We start from the raw sequence: 19,287 nt of genomic DNA on the forward strand, positions 1-19,287 counted from the left end.
TCCAGATCATGCCTTAAAGAGAAGTGTAGCTAGGAAAAATGTTCTAAATCAGATATCGACAAGTCACAGATCAAGAGATATCGAGAAGTCCAAAATGACTTGTAGAGAAGTCCCAAGGGATATCAATAAGTCAATATGCATGTAGAGATATCAGATATCGTCAAGTCAAAAAGTTTATGTAGGGAACTGGAGATATCTACAAGTTATTTCTTCATGTAGAGATATAGAGATATCGACAAGCCAAATCTTCAAGTAGAGAAATAGAGATATCGACAAGTCAAAAGCCTATGTAAAGAAATGGAGATATCGACAAGTCATTTTACATATAGGGAACTGGAGACCTCGACAAGTCAAAGACACATATAGGGAACTCAAGATATCTATAAGTCATTATTGAAGGGTTTTTAGCACATAAACGCAACGAAAACATAAATTTAAATCTTAAAAAAACGAAACTCTCTACAGGTTCCATGCGAAAAATAATATTTAATTCGTAGTTCAGTATGTTTACCTTAAGAAGCTTTACGTTAATGGAAAGATGGAGGTCTTTAATGGCGATCCAAAAATGATGAACGGAGATCCTTAGCAACTACTCCTCAAGTGTGAAGCACTCCACCGGTATCCACCAAGAAAACGATGTAATGAAGGAGGAGGAGATGGAGAGAATTAGGGTTTTGTAAATCTTTTTGGTTGAGGCAAAAATAGGATTTATAATAGTATATTTATAAGCAAAATTTTCAGCTGAAAATTTTCCCATAAAATATTATTATTACTAACCCTTTATTATTCTCATTAATAATTAAAACACCTTTTAATTATTAATCTTTTTTCTAAACTCTTTAGAAATAATTCTCTCACTTGATTTAATTTCCAAAAATTAAATTCTCAATTAATAATATTAAGAACCTTTTCTTAATTAATTTATAATCAATTAAATCTCATTTAATCAATTATTAAATTTGGTAATTAATTATTTATTTCATAAATAAATATTTATCAGCCATTATTAATTAATTCCTCCACCATTAAATCATTCTCTTTTATGGTGTGACCCTGTAGGTTCAATATTAAGTCGGTAGTAGAAATAAATAATAATAAAACTATTTTATCATTATTTATATAAATTCTCTAATTCATTAAATATGATTAATTAATTAATCATATTTATTCTACATCATGAGGGATACTTCTCAGCATATCGCGACTATCCGGATAATACGAATTCACTGCTTAGAATACCTAGAACCTATTCAGTGAGTAGTTACCGTACAATTAATTCCTTCTACCCTGTAATGTCACGATTAAATACAAGGCATGGAACTTGTGTCAAGCCTATCTTATTTAATCACTTGCTTTCCCATTCACTATGCTTAGTTCTATTTAATGTAAATTAGAAACTCCTTTCTAATTTCATTCACCTGGCCAGAGATTCCTGAACTAACATAAGTGGATCAGCATTGAACATTCTCTTCCTACACTGGAAGGGGTAGATCCTTTATTGATCATACACTATCTTCGTGTACAAATTCCTATACCCAGTAGAGCCCTTATAATTGTCCCTTGAGACTAAGAACTAAACCAAAGCATAGTTTAGTGTACACAAGATGACTATGATGACCTCAAGTCTAAGGATACTTGTACAACTATCACTATGTGAACAACTGCTGACACGTGAGTGAACTCCATCAGTTATTCAGCTGTGTGAGTCATGTTCAGTGAAATTATTCTATAATAAGCACCTACATACTAGCTATAGTGTCACCACACAAATGTCTATGAGAACAGACATCCTTCATAATGAAGCAGGCATAGTATGTACCAATCTTTGTGGATTATTAATTACCAGTTGGTAATCCTACGACCAGGAACTATTTAAGTTTAGAGTTATCATTTTTTAGGTCTCCTTATTATGATCTCATCACAATCCATAAAAAGCTTTACTCTAAACTGTGGTATATCTTATTTAAACATTTAAATAGATAGAGCCTGCAATAAAAACAAAACAAGCCTTTTATTAATATCAATGAAATCAAAACAGATTACATAAAAGTTATTCCTAAATCCTCATACATGATTGGACTTAGGACATATCTCTTTCAATCTCCCACTTGTACTAAAGCCAATCACTCTGGTATCTAATACCCATCTTATCTTTATGACGATCAAAGTGACTCTGAGAAAGTGGCTTTGTGAGTGGGTCTGCTACGTTGTTATGTGTGTCAACTCTCTCGACGTTGACATCTCCTCTTTCAACAATCTGAATTTCACCACCATTCAAAGTAAACACGTACCCTGACATGGATTTGCTATCACTTTCTGATTGAAAACTAGAGTCAGTATAACCCTCTATATTTAACTCAGATTCACCACCAAAAACAAGAAAAATGTCCTGAGTCCTTCGCAAGTACTTAAGGATATTTTTCACTGTTTTCCAGTGGTCTTCACCTGGATTGGACTGATATCTGCTCGTCACACTAATTGAATAAGCAACATCAGGCCTTGTACACAACATCGCGTACATGATAGATCCTATTGCTGAAGCATAAGGAATCTTACTCATACGCTTTCTTTCCCCAGGTGTCTTAGGAGACATTTTTTCGGAAAGGGACACTCCATGGCTCATCGGTATGAGACCTCTTTTGGAGTTTTCCATGCTAAACCTTTTAAGCACATTCTGGATATATGTATCCTGGGTAAGACCTATCATTCTTCTAGATCTATCTCTATAGATCTTCATACCGAGAATATAGGATGCTTCTCCCAAGTCGTTCATGGTGAAGTTCTTTGATAGTCATACTTTGACTGATTGTAGCATCGGTATATCATTTCCTATAAGAAGTATGTCATCCACATACAATACAAGAAATGTTACCGCACTCCCACTAACCTTCTTGTAGACACATGGTTCATCTATGTTTTTGATAAAACCAAACTCTTTGATTGTCTCATCAAACATGTTCCATCTACGAGAAGCTTGCCTTAAATCATATATGGTTCACAGCAGCTTGCACACTAGGTGTTCATTTCCCTTGGAAAGAAAACCCTCTGGCTGTGCCATATATACTTCCTCCTCAAGTTCCCCATTGAGGAAGGCCGTTTTCACGTCCATTTGCCAGATCTCATAGTCGTAGTAAGCAGCAATCGCAAGTAAAATCCGAATTGATTTTAACAGGGCTACAGGTGAAAAAGTTTCATCAAATTCAATCCCTTGCCTCTGTTTGAATCCTTTTGCCACGAGCCTGGCCTTATAGGTCTCCACCTAGCCATCTGCTCCAATCTTTCTTTTGTATACCCACTTGCACCCAATAGGCTTAACACCTTCAGGCGCCTCAACCAGAGTCCATACTTGGTTGGTATACATAGATTCCATTTCCGATTTCATGGCATAATGTCATTTCTCTGAGTCAACACTACTCATAGCCTCATTATAGGTCACAGGGTCGTCATCATTAATGATTGACAACTCATTGTCATTCTCAATGACAAGGCCATAATACCTCTCAGGTTGGCGAGACACTCTCCCTGTCCTACGAATGGGCTGTTCCACAGAAGGTTGTTCAGTCTGAACAGGTGTTTCCACTTGATCCGTAGTAGTTTGTGCTTCTTGAACTTCATCAAGTTCAATTTTGCTCCCACTATTTCCTTCAAGGATAAACTCCTTTTCCAAGAAGCTAGCATGTCTGGAGACAAACACCCGATGATCGGTGTCAAAGTAATACCCCAAAGTCTCTTTAGGATATCCCACAAAATTACATTTTATGGATCGAGATTCCAGCTTATCTGGGTCTACTTTCTTGACATAAGCTGGACATCCCCAAATCTTAACATGTTTAAGACTCGGTTTCCTTTCTTTCCATATCTCATATGGTGTTTGAGGAACAGATTTGGAAGGCACCTTATTCAGTAAATATGCCGAGGTTTCCAATGCATAACCCCATAGGAATACTGGAAGATTCACATAGCTCATCATGGACCGAACCATGTCTAACAAAGTTCGATTTCTCCTTTCAGATACCCCATTTAACTATGGAGTATATGGAGGAGTCCACTGGGAAACTATACCATTTTCTTTGAGATAATCTAGAAACTCTCCATTCAAGTATTCACCACCTCGATCTCATCGAAGAGTTATAATACTGTGTTTGGTTTGTTTCTCTACTTCATGTTTATATTCTTTGAACTTTTCAAAGGCTTCAGACTTGTGTTTCATCAAATACACATATCCGGATCTAGATCTATCATCTATGAAAGTAATGAAGTACGAAAATCCACCCATGGCTTGCGTAGACATTGGTCCACATACATCTGTGTATACTAATCCTAGCAAATCTGCAGCCCTCTCTCCATGTCCACTAAATGGAAATTTGGTCATTTTACCCAATAGACAAGACTCGCATGTAGGATATGATTCAAAATCAAAGGGGTCAAGTAACCCTTCCTTATGAAATGTCCGCAGTCTATTTTCACTAATATGACCTAGCCTACAGTGCCATAAATAGGTCAGATTTTCATCATCTCATTTTCTTTTATTATTTTGTTCAATCTGAAGTAAATCATGCTCTACATCACATACATACAGACCATTATTTAAAATGCCACGTCCAAAAAGAACATTATCTCTAAGGATAGAACATTCATTATTCTTAATAATAAATGAAAAACCATCTACATCCAACATAGGAATAGAAACAATATTCCTCATAATAGAGGGAATGTAATAACAATTATTCAAAATAATAGTCTTGCCCGTAGGCATATTTAAACTAAATGATCCTACAGATATGGCTGCAACCATTGCTCCATTGCCCATACGTAGAATCACCTCATCTTTTTCAAGAGTCCTACTTCCCTTTAGTCCGTGCAACGAATTGCAAATATGAGAACCACAGGCGGTATCTAATACCCAAGTAGAAATTTGACATATTGATATATTAACTTCGATCATGAACATGCCTGAATCAGAAGCGATAGTCTCACTACCCTTCTTCTTCAATTCTGCAAGGTAAACCTTGCAGTTCCTCTTCCAGTGCCCCAACTTGTTACAGTGAAAACAAACAGCTAAATTAGGACCAATCAACTTGTGAGCATCTAGTATGCTCCGGAGTGATAGTGCAGAAGACATGACAAATATAGTAAATCTGTAAATGATAAACACATAACAACACTTAGCAAATATTCAATTTCATTTCAAAACACTATATGAATCGGGTCTTTATTCATAAGTGTCTCCCACTAGTTTATCTAATTTTTTCAACCCCCTAAGTGAAAATTAAGCATTCATAATGCTAGTGGGAATAGGGATCCTACATTCCATCACACAACCTCGGCTGTGGCACGAAACTCATGTGATGTTCAATAGGCAGACAACTCTTGTCAATTACATCTTATGTTATTCCCTAATATAAGTTTAGCCTCTTGAATAATTGAGTCACGGCTGTGGCACGACAAACTCAATATTCTAAGTCAAGTCTAACCCAACATTTTGTACAATTGAATCAGTCTCCAACGGCCCACGGCTTAGCACGTACCGACCTTTAGATTCTAATTCAATGTACACATCTCTATGTAATAGACAAATATTTCTTATTTTGAAATCAAAGCCCTCGGCTATAGCACGAAACGACAATGATTTAAAAATAAGAACCACTTTCTACCATGTTGGAAGGCTATGACCGACACAAGCCCGTTGTGTCATTGGCCAATTACTACTTGATATTATTTAATTTTAGAGGGATTATATTACGTTACAATCATAATCATATTATAAAGAGATTCTTCCTTTTAAATTAAATATTTCAAATCAATAATCGATAATCAGATGATTCCCAGATCGGGTGGAGCATTGTCAAGAGGCGTCACTTAATAACCCTTTCTTACAGATAGAAATCTGTTGTTGACAGAATCATCCTTTCTCTCAATATTGAAAATTTATATTCAATTACGTGTTTCATAAACACAAGAATCTCATGATCGTATTCATAATTTTTATTGTAAAGGCAAGAAACGATTCCTATTCTAGATTTTCTAGAGCACGCCTTATATTGATTTAAGTTCACCTAAATCTATCATCGCATGGTAAACATAGGCATATATCTCATATATAAAATTAAATAAACAAGTAAATTTAAAGTGCAATAAAGTAAATGTGTTTGGTTATGGCCCCATCCTATGTGATCTTTTTCAAGCTCATGATAAAGATCAAGGTCAATCTAATATGGTGATGGAAATAAATACAACTACTTATTACATAAGTCTTCTTCTTTGTTTAGACTTCTTGTATGCCTCGTCTTCTTCTTTGTATCACCTCCATTGGATAGCCTTCTTGAGTCTTCAATTACATTACATGATTGAAAGAAAAAATAATCTAATGAACTTACAAAGAATAACTCGAGTTATATTCGAGATTTATGATTACAAAGATTGACGACATGCAAGTCGTATTTAAAACCAAAACCAAAACCATTACACTAAGGTCGAAAGGCCATAACCATCCACCATGCTCATACAACACATAAAAGCATGTTAAAACACATAATCTGATCTTAACATATCATATTATCCATGATCTAATCATAAAAAGAAAATATGACAAAAATCAGAAAAATCAGAAAAATCAGAATCAAATCAAAAAAACAAGAATCACTGTTTACGGGCAGTAAACGACGTCAAACGCCTTACAGACAAGTCGTTGATAGCTTCTATCAGTTTTGTTCAGATGCTCGTTTACCTATGGAATAGGGTATTCGTTTGCGTAAATCGGACACCAGACCCAGATTTCAGCAAATCTGCAGCAGCCAATACAGAATCCGTATCTAATATGATTCTCATAATTAGAACAAACATAAATCATGTATATATCAATATATATACAAATTACATAATCATCGTATGATTATACAACTCACATGAATATCATATATTCAAAACCATACATATATAAGCATATTATATCAACATCAAATCATGGCGAATCACGTACATGCTCATATATCGAAAACAGTTAAACACATAAACGAATTAAAAACTTTTCGCAAGTAGCTCTGATGTCATTGAAGGGTTTTTAGCACATAAACGCAACGAAAACGTAAATTTAAATCTTAAAAAAAAATGAAACCCTCCGCAGGATCCATGCGAAAAATAATATTCAATTCATAGTTCAGTATGTTTACCTTAAGAAGCTTTATGTTAATGGAAAGATGGAGGTCTTTAATGGAGATCCAAAAATGATGAACGGAGATCCTTAGCAGCTGTTCCTCAAGTGTGAAGCACTCCACCGGTATCCACCAAGAAAATGATGTAATGAAGGAGGGGGAGATGGAGAGAATTAGAGTTTTGTAAAAAAAATTTGGTTGAGGCAAAAATAGGGTTTATAATAGTATATTTATAGGAAAAATTTTCAGCTGAAAATTTTCCCATAAAATATTATTATTATTAACCCTTTATTATTCTCACTAATAATTAAAACACCTTTTAATTATTAATCCTTTTTCTAAATCTTTAGAAATAATTCTCTCACTTGATTTAATTTCCAAAAATTAAATTCTTAATTAATAATATTAACAACCTTTTCTTAATTAATTTATAATCAATTAAATCTCATTTAATAGATTATTAAATTTGCCAATTAATTATTTATTTCATAAATAAATAATTATCAGCCATTATTAATTAATTCCTCCACCATTAAATCATTCTCTTTTATGGTATGACCCAGTAGGTTCAATATTAAGCCGGTAGTAGAAATAAATAATAATAAATTTTTTTTATTATTATTTATATAAATTCTCTAATTTATTAAATATGATTAATTAATTAATCATATTTATTCTACATCGTGAGGGATACTTCTCAGCATATCGCGACTATCCGGATAATACGAATTCACTGCTTAGAATACCAAGAACCTATTCAGTGAGTAGTTACCGTACAATTAATTCCTTCTACCCTGCAATGTCATGATTAAATACAAGGCATGGAACTTGTGCCAAGCCTATCTTATTTAATCACTTGCTTTCCCATTCACTATGCTTAGTTCTATTTAATGTAAATTAGAAACTCATTTCTAATTTCATTCACTCTGGCTAGAGATTCCTGAACTAACATAAGTGGATCAACATTGAACATTCTCTTCCTACACTGGAAGGGGTAGATCCTTTATTGATCATACACTATCTTCGTGTACAAATTCCTATACCCAGTAGAGCCCTTATAATTGTCCATTGAGACTAAGAACTAAATCAAAGCATAGTTCAGTGTACACAAGATGACTATGATGACCTCAAGTCTAAGGATACTTGTACAACTATCAATATGTGAACAACTGCTGATACGTGAGTCAACTCCATCAATTGTTCAGCTGTGTGAGTCATGTTCAGTGAACTTATTCTATAATAAGCACCTACATACTAGCTATAGTGTCACCACACAAATGTCTATGAGAACAGACATCCTTCATAATGAAGCAAGCATAGTATGTACCGATCTTTGCGGATTATTAATTACCAGTTAGTAATCCTACGACCAGGAACTATTTAAGTTTAGAGTTATCATCTTTTAGGTCTCATTATTATGATCTCATCACAATCCATAAAAAGCATTACTCTAAACTGTTGTATATCTTATTTAAACATTTAAATAGATAGAGCCCACAATAAAAACAAAACAAGCCTTTTATTAATATCAATGAAATCGAAACAGATTACATAAAAGTTATTCCTAAATCCTCATACATGATTGGACTTAGGACATATCTCTTTCAATTATACTTATCGATATGTGACATCTCTACAGAATAAAAGATATCTCGACAGACTATCTCAAAAATTCAGAATGCAAACAAATTCAATATTCAAGATTATCAGTCAACAAACAATTCTATCACTGAATTGGAAATACTATAAATGCAGTTTGAAGAATTCAAGATCAAGGGACAAGATCCACTGGACAAAGGAGGGTCACAGACCTACAAGATTCTGCACAGATTTGCTAACACTGGAAATGAAAATAGACAATATAGCTTTAGAAACTGTGTTAGTACATTTTAGTGCAAGTTTTGTAAACCCATGTTGTTGGTCAATAAAGCATGCACAGGTCCTTAGTTTAGATGTATGAAATAGAATATATCTTGGATTTTCTCTCAAGATTTGTAGTTGAGTTCTTATTTCTAAGAACACAGATTTGTAGAAAAACAAATTTGATTAATACAATCATGTGAGTTTTTGATAATTTGTTTGTGTGCATGCAGTTAAATATTTTATCACTACATGTTCATATCTGATTTGTTCAATTATAAGCCAAACACTTTCAAATTTAAGTAAAATCCAAGAAAACACATTCGCCCCCCTCTGTGTTATATTTCATTGCACTCAATATCTAACAGGTTCTAAGAATAGAAAATCTTGTTGCAATAAAATTAAAATAACATATGTTATCTTATTTTCATTTTCCATTTGAAACTTTAAAATTTACTGTACAAATTTAACTTTTATTTATAAAAAATCTAAAATATTATGTAAAAATGAAGAGAATCTTATGACTTAAAATTAGAATACTTAAGTTATAACTTAATAAAATTTTAAGGCATCCAATAATACCAGTTTGATTTGTACAATCTTACTATTAGGAGAATCTCACCAAACCTAAAAAAAATCTTACCAAAAACTGTTCAACAAAAAAATTAAAATATAAATAGTTGTACATCTACATTTTCTTCATAAGTATCTATAATTTCTATGATGTTCTTCTTGGGGTTCTACAAGCAAAACTTTCTTGATAAGCTTTGTAAATTATTAAAAAGCCAACAATACAAAACATTTACAACAATGACTGTTATTTCCCAACAATACGCCAGCAGAATTACAGAAGGGGGGGGGAATGAAATTATGGTTTCTTTTTATTTTATGAAAACTCTTTACAAAATATATAACTGTATTTTTTAATAAGCAAGAATGCAGATAGAGTTCTTAAAGTATTATACTAACACAAAGTAAATAAACATAATGTTTAAAAACTTTCTGGTGGATTTGTCTTTCCACCAGAGATATATATTTGAAGAAATCTCTGTGATGCAAATTACACACATCTATTTACAAGTATTTTACAACTCAGAACTTGAGAGTGTTTTCTAAGGATACAGCTAGCTAAACTCTTGAGTTCTTACTTGTTGCTTGTTGTCTAAAATACTTGCTACACTTAATTTATATTGAATCAAGTTTACATGTGCAATAAAATAAGAATAATATTCCTATCAGCAAGGTCCAATAGCATACTTCTTCATTTCTCTATCCAATGCAATCTAAGTAAGATATAGCATCTTTGAACACCCTTGTTTTGCATGGAAATGAAAATGCTTCATTTTTTGTAAACCTTGTAATCAGGCTGCCACATTCCCTTTATGCACTATCAACTTACGTGACTCTGTCAACCTCTGTCAAGTCACTCTCAACTGCTATCTTGTTGATCATTCATTGAAGCTTCATTGATGTTATCTGTTGAAGCTTTATTGTTGTCATCCGTTGACACTATATTTGAGTCATCCTTTGAAGCTTTCTTGTTAACATCCGTTAAAGTTTTATCTAATATCAGTTGAAGACTTCTTGACTAGCTTATCCGTTGAAGGCATATTGAGTTATTCGTTGAAGCTTGTGGAGTCATCTTTTGAAGCTTGTAGTTTAGCAGTTGAAGTTGTTTCATTAGCAGTTGATACTTTTTCACTTATACAAAATTACAAGGCATTTTATATTTACACTTAACCCACCTATTTTGTATATCTTACTAGTAGTCAACATGACTTAGAAATCACTACACCTCCCAAATCCCTTAGCTATCATAGTGTACAAAATTAGCTACATACTTATTAATATAAGCGACTCCTTCAATGGATAGACAAACTGTGATTATTCGTTGAAGTCTACTAAATGACACTTAACAAATCTACTAAGGTATTTTGGTGAGTTATCATCAAAACTACAACATATTCCTAACAATGACCAACGTCACTTGAGCCTTAATGTTAACCATCTTTAGGACTATTACTTTTTCAAAAAATTCTTGAACCTTGAGGTAGTCAGATATTCCGTGCAGTACTATTATTTATACAATAAAATACTATTAAGAAAAGCCCTTAAAATGCATAGCTCCAGAACTTGCTTATATTAAACCATAGCTTAAGGTCATTCACAACTTTAACTCGATGTTGTTATAGAAGCTTCAGCATTTCAAACGCTCTTAACGTTAAGGATCCAGTTTTGGAGGAGTGTAACCATGGAGATCCTTTACTTTGCATTCCTAAGTAAGCTTCCTTTGGATGAGGATGTAGAAGTGTCTCTACCAAATCTTTTGAATAACCATTGTGGTAGGAAGGAAAGTATATAACAAAAACAAGAACCAATGCCAAAAACAATATAAGATTCCACATCCATACCAACATTCTGACAGCGAGGCGAACTACTATTAAAAGAGGAGCAATGCAGTATGATCCTGAAAGTTCCAAGTAGCACAGGGAATCCCAGCACTCCTATACAATAATAGAATAACATAGGATGTTTTGGAAATAAACGATTTCCGCTATCATCAAATGAGTTCCTAAAAGATCTGTCCTTATCCAATAAGTATACAAGACTAGCAATTACCTCACGCACAGTTTGTACAATAAAAAGCACAAGGAACATATCTTTGGCCACAAAGAGTCAAAATAAAATTTTACGTCACGCTGTCCTCCAACTTCACTACTTGAAGATGAAAGGGCTTTACAATTCGTACAATGGGAGAATGTAAAAACTTCCTTAATTGAGCGCCGGTGATCCAGGCATATGCGGTGCACAAACTGCTCAAACTACTGAGTAAAGGCATTGTGAGATATCAATTCACCATCATATCATTATCGTCATCGATATCACATTAAGAATAAATGTAACACCCCCAAATCCGGGGTCGGGGATCCGGGTTGTCACGAGTTCCATTTCCCTTAATAACACTCAACCTTTATAAATAACCAACTACTGCGTACTGTGACCCCATAATATACACACACACCACAAGTTATAGTCTAAGAGATGAATACCAAAAATAATATAAGTCATTTTATTCCACAATTATAAAACATTTCACCTCAAAAGGGTTTCTGAATAATTTACATATTCTTTGTCATTATTACAATTCATAATATACATAAGTCTGGTTTATCAATAGTTGAAAGCCTAGCCTATTGGTAGTTCCTACCTCAGCTACAGCGGCATCAACGCCTACAGGAAACTGCGGAACGTTTCCTATCCGCTCGCAAATTGGGAGCTTGGTCATGTTCATCTTGTCTATCTGTTTTTGTGTGATAAAAGAAGAAAGCAAGGGTGAGCAACAAGCCCACTGAAATAATATGTATAATAATTAACAATATATGAGCATTCTCATAGTACTCATGAAAGCCTTGGTCAAGAAGAAATGAACCAAGTTTGATATCTTATCGTGACCAAGTCGCAAAATATTCAGTATATATGTATATATACTTTTCAAAATCTTGGAAGTCCTCTTTTATGCATAATATACACAGAGTTCCAGTTTATAACTGTATAAAAATATCATTGCAAGGTGATCTCATATATCTAACCTTGTCTCAACATTTTTGTGAAAATCTTTGTCATGCATAAGATAATCATTAACCAGATATAAGTTGAAAAGATGAAGTTACAAGATACTCCAATATACTTATATCTTTTCCGGATACTACTTGAACTACCACCGTTCAAGGTATCATCAGTTTTAAAAGTTCATCACATAGATGAGACTACAAGAAAAGACTTGAATAAATTTAATCTTTGAAATATCATTATAAATAATGAAGTTACGAGATACTTTATTAAGTCCCGATATATATATACACCTATATATATACATTTCATACACTCCTTGAAAACCTCTGTTATGAAAATTATAAACAAAGTTGCAATATCCAATGAATTTGGAAAGGAGAAAAGAATTTTGGCATAAACCCGATATCTTGCTGATCAGGCAAAGATACCAATAAGTAACCTTTTCTACTGTAGATGGATGAATTCCTCACGGGTCATCACCCAGGCCGCATTAGGACCTCGCGCTAGACCGTTACCCGGCCACTCACGCGTGGATGGACTGTCACCCAGCCTCTTACACCTTCATAGACCGTACCCCGGCCTGTCGCTTATGCCGACTCAATTAGATGGACTTACTTCCCGAACATTGGGCAAGTAATCAAATTGTTTCTCAAAACAGCAACCTCGTTGCAAATATAAAATATACCACAGAGCCGGATCCCTAAGATTTTTTAGCGAATATTCAAGTCTCCTTCGAAAGAAAGATCTTAAATCTAGAAACGAGTTTTTGGGATCCGCTCTAACTTTTAAAATCATTTTGAAGACTCGAAAACATTTTTAAGAATGTTTGGAGTAATGCTGATTTAATGAAATAAATCAGTCTCGATATATTAGAAAATATCTGAATATTATTATTTAAATAATATTCCCATAAGGATAATCCTTATAAAAATAATTGAAGTAAAAGTTTTAAAACTTATACTGGAAATGAATAATAAATAACCAAAGATATACTTATACGAAAGTACGATCTTTATTTGAATAATCAAAAATGAGTTTGATTATCGAAACATTATTCTTTAATAAAATAAAGAATATTATTTAATAAATAAGCGGAGTCATAAGTCCTCGAATGAATATTCAAAATAATATTTATTAAATAAAATAAATGGAGTCATAAGTCCTCGAATGAATATTCATTAAATAAAATAAACGGAGTCATAAGTCCTCGAATGAATATTCAAAATAATATTCAGTAAATAAAATAAACGGAGTCATAAGTTCTCGAATGAATATTCAAAATAATATTCAGTAAATAAAATAAAGTTATCGAATAAACCTTATTCGATTAATAGTTTGAAAACTATATCTATATATATATATATATATTATACTCGGGAATATCGACTCCCGGTTTAGCAATATGTTCACCTTTGGGTCCCCTATACTAAGGGTATACGCAACTACTGCTTATCTCTAGCATAGGTATTATGCAACTTATAAGCATTGAATCAACAGAGCCGGATCCCTAAGATTTTTGAGCGAATATTCAAGTCTCCTGCGAAAGGAAGATCTTAAATCTGGAAACGAGTTTTTGGGATCCGCTCTAACTTTTAAAATCATTTTGAAGACTCGAAAACATTTTTTAGAATGTTTGGAGTAATGCTGATTTAATGAAATAAATCAGTCCCGATATATTAGAAAATATCTGAATATTATTATTTAAATAATATTCCCATAAGGATAATCCTTATAAAAATAATTGAAGTAAAAGTTTTAAAACTTATACTTGAAATGAATAATAAATAACCAAAGATATACTTATACGAAAGTACGATCTTTATTTGAATAATCGAAAATGAGTTTGATTATCGAAACATTATTCTTTAATAAAATAAAGAATATTATTTAATAAATAAGCGGAGTCATAAGTCCTCGAATGAATATTCAAAATAATATTTATTAAATAAAATAAACGGAGTCATAAGTCCTCGAATGAATATTCATTAAATAAAATAAACGGAGTCATAAGTCCTCGAATGAATATTCAAAATAATATTCAATAAATAAAATAAACGGAGTCATAAGTCCTCGAATGAATATTCAAAATAATATTCGGTAAATAAAATAAAGTTATCTAATAAACCTTATTCGATTAATAGTTTGAAAACTATATATATATATATTATACTCGGGAACATCGACTCCCGGTTTAGCAATATGTTCACCTTTGGGTCCCCTATACTAAGGGTATACGCAACTACTGCTTATCTCTAGCATAGGTATTATGCAACTTATAAGCATTGAATCAACAATTAGATATCAAGATTACGAAACAAGCATACATATAAATATCATATCACATGCTCCAATATATCGCAAGATTTGCTAATAACAATCATGCACTTATCACAAGATAATGCATATACATATATACATCACAACAACAGTATAACGGGTAGAAAACTTGCATGAGCGACTGGGGGTGATAAAAGGCTTGGGACGAGTCTAGTAACCTATAAACAACATATAAGTTAGAATTAAACCAAAGTCGCTTATGAATCTACACTTTAACCAATTAGACCCTAACGCTCGCTTTTGCGCTTAACGATTCATTTAAGTCGCTCGAGTACCCTCGGCTACCATTAAGGGTGTTAAGGCGATTCTTTCGCGAGTACCCTACCAACTGCCTAATACACTTTACATAATTGCTTTATACTCCAATTAGTCATTTAAGGGCCTTAACCAAGGTTTTAAAGTAAGGCGAGGGGTAAGGGTTCGGTCGCGAAACGTCCTTACTTAAAACGGTCGTTTCTTCTAAACCGTACATCGGATTCAAGCGAACCACATATCAAAACGAAGCTCGTAACATGAACTATCTAATCATGGCAATGGTCAGTTCATGGCAGTGAGTTTTCTGGTGCCAAAGTTAAGCACAAAACAGTCTAAGGTAAATCGGGCATTACGACGGCTATGTTTACGCGATTACCAAAGTTTAAACTACTCAAATCAACCACAAATCAACCAATAACCACCAATACCACCAAACTTCATCCAAACCTTACTAACTCAGTCCATAACCTCATGATTTTTCCAACTTATTCGATCTCAAACAAGAGCTACTAACTATACTTAAGGTTCATCAACCAACAACCAAGATTTATAACCCAAAATCATTATAATTCCAACCAAACTCTAAACATACAAGAATCATGCTCTCATGAACTATAACAAATAAAACCAAACCTAATACTCAAACTAAAGTTAAGGTTTGGAGGGGTTATACCTTCCTTGGATTGAATAGAGTAGCTAGGAAGCTTTAAGAAGCCTTGAGATAGCTTATGAATGCTTGGATCTTAAAGGAAATCAAAGAAAATAAAGTTAGAAATCTTGAAAACACTATTCATCATCTTCTTCCTTGATTTATTGGAAGAGATTCATGAAGGAATAGAAGCTTAAACTCCTAGGATATGCTTATCTAATCATAAGGGACCTTGGGTAATTACCTTGCAAATTAACAAAGCTTGGATCTTGAATTTTAGAATTTTTCTTCTTGAAAATAGTGAAAAAATCGAGAGCAATGTTCTTGGGAGGGTTTGTTATTTGTTGAATGTATTTGTGGTGGAAAAATGAAGTGAATGGGATATTTGGATGATTTGTTGGTTGATTAAAGTGAGTGGAGTATGACTAAGCATGACATCATCCTAGTGACTTTATCTTTTGCCACTTGTCATCACTTGGTGGTGGAAGCATCTTCTTATGCTAATCCTTGCTTAATTGCTTGATTATCATCCATAATCTTTGAACTAATCTCTCTTGCATTACTTGTCATTTAATTATTTTACGACTCGTTTATCATTTGTTCTTGCTAATCGTTTGAGGGATCATATCCGGGATCTTATTACTTGGGTTCCCCCAAACCTTTCTCAATATATTATATTCCTTTTATGATCCTCTCTTATAATCCTTGAATTTAAATCCTTTTAATCATGTTACCTTATATTCATTCTTTCGGTATCTAGTGGATTTTCGGGAAAAATCAAAGTGTTCGAATTTGGATTCTGAAGATCTTTACATACACTTATATACTATATAGAGTACTAATAAGATATCAGAATAACAATAAAAGAACCTCTACAAAGTGTGGCATGAAAAGTTTTCTTATTCAGCATAATTAGCAAAATCACTATTCATAAGGGTTACAAAAAGTCCAAAATTTTGGGGTTATTACAATAAATTATCCAACAAGGAAAATAACGATCTTCAACATAATTATTATTAATATGATGATCCTTAACATCATCTTTAGTATTTCAGTCTCATCGATATGGCGATAACGATTATCAATAAGAGAATCTAAGTCACTAGGGTTCTGATCATATGTTTTTGTAGATGTAATTCACCCGTCATCTTCTTAACCAGATAATTTGAAGGAGGAAATTGATGAAAATGATGAATCCATATCCAAAACATCATTACATCAAATACAAATTCTCCTTCACACTGTGATAACTAGATTAATGATGAGATTAAAGAAAAGGACACAACACAACCTCCGTTTAGAATCAAGAACTAGAATAAGAATACAACTTGAAAACTGACACGTTAAATAGTAAAAGTTATTCTTATCAGTGCTCTAAATGGTTCTACGAGTGTTCTACATAAAACCACCAGGTTCTATAGTTATTCTACAAAAATAACCAGAAGTTATGACTATATACTCATATGAATACCAATTATGTACAAGCGTGAAGATGCTTCGTAAGTGAAAGCAAAAGGGTACAACAACCTACTCACTAGTCAGCAGATCTAGTCTATAAATACAACTCAAAAGTCTACTGATACACACTACACACTACTGTACATACTACACAACCATAACAAGTCTGATCAGCATCTCTATCTCTAGGTCTCTGGCTCAACTCCAAGGAAACTCTGGTCCTCCCAGCCTCTCAAAGTCCTCCATCACCTCAGTAGCCCATCCCATCAGTGCATCGGGGCCTCTGCCAGGTAATGTAGCTCCATGTAGCCTAGCATCAAGAACCCTCCGTGTCACATGAATCTCCTCTTGAAGCTCCCTCACACCACGATCAACATCTGTAGTCCTGATGATATGTTATAGCTCTCGGATCTGGGCCAACAAGGAATCACGCTCCAATAGAAGAGCCTCATACCGGTAATAAGGAACTGGGGGCAATGTAGACTGGAATGGGGCACCTGCAACTGAATGTCTAGTGGAATCTGAATCAGCTGGTGGGGGTCCTCTGATAGGTGGCCTCATGCCTGGGGGTGGAATAGCCTGCAGTGGTATGGGCTGTAACACAGGTGGAGGTAAAATAGCCAACACTGATGGAACAACAGGACGTGGATCTGAAGATGGTCCTTTAACTGAGGGCTCTGAGTGATCAGCTGATACGGGGATGAAAGAGTCGGCCATCGCTGCTATCTGAAATCATATCGCAATATAAGAATCTCGAACCACGACGCGAATTATACTAATACCTATTATACCGTAGCACTCAACCTCTCGACGTTCTATCTTTCTATTCCTTACTTCTAATCCTAACCCTCTACCCATTCTCGTCAATCTAGGCTTGTGTTAGTGACTTATAACCTGTAGCTCTGATACCAAACCTGTGGCGCCCTCCAAACTCGGGTCAGAAGTTTGGGGTCCACACACACCTTATTTATAACCTGCTTATAACAATAATAAAGATAATAATAATATGCAGTGACCCTACTTACCAACTACCACAGACTGCAACAGGTTAAAGTATGCACACAAGCTAAACACACCTACTTATATTACAAATGTTCACATCCCAACTATTCAAACTCAAAATTGAGTTTTAAACATTTTTAGAAACTTTTACAAACTCAAATTACTCCAAAAGGTGCCTACTAGATTAACTCGATCAACCTGAACCCCTAGCTCTCGCGCTGGACTGGGGATCCTCGATACCAACTGGTTCCTTCTTAACTGGAAAAGAACATAAACAATATCGCATAAACGAGCTAACTAGCTCAGCAAGTCATAATGACAAAACTGAGAATAATGATCATCAAGTGAAAATGGTTATGATATCAAGTAAACAATGGATTATGATTTAGAATTGGATATTATACTTTCATTTTAAAAACCAAGGTTAGGCTGCTGATCAGTCACGCACTAACCCCGAGCAAAGCACACAGCATTGCTCTAACTACTGGATCCAAGGCACACATTGGCCTAACTTGACCATTATATGGTCTGACCACGAATCTGGTCCACAATTTTATAAAAACAATCCAATTCTAACATAATAACAGAATAAATAGTAATAAGCAATAAACAGAATCATTAACAACATTGGACGTTCAATAATGAAATGGTTTCAATCTTCATAATGATCAATATGGCATTTTCAAAGCTTGGATGTTAGGTAATGAAAGAATTGGATAAAAAAGGAATCAATGTTTCAGGGTTACCAAGAATTGGTCTTTCAAATTATAAGGTACAATGGTTTGAGTATATAAGTAACTCGGTTCAGTGTTTGGTATTTAGTTTGTATGTATATGTGGAGTAGTGTCGTATATCTGTGGCTCGTATTTGGGTGTACAACAATCAATAGTTTAGAAATAATAAGGTTTACGGCTCAAGATCAATAACTGGAATCAGGGTTTTGGGTTCAGTGCTTCAAAGCACTTGCAATATAAAATAGGACTATCAATCAACTACAATATA

General features: G+C 33.9%; 1 pseudogene; it reads right to left on the bottom strand.

Moving 5' to 3' along the window:
- Positions 1 to 11,232: 11,232 nt before the first annotated feature.
- On the bottom strand, positions 11,233 to 17,550 carry LOC141695438 (uncharacterized; annotated as a pseudogene).
- Positions 17,551 to 19,287: the final 1,737 nt, after the last annotated feature.

Source organism: Apium graveolens, chromosome 2 (genome assembly GCF_009905375.1).
Source record: "Apium graveolens cultivar Ventura chromosome 2, ASM990537v1, whole genome shotgun sequence".
NCBI classification, from domain to species: Eukaryota; Viridiplantae; Streptophyta; class Magnoliopsida; order Apiales; family Apiaceae; genus Apium; species Apium graveolens.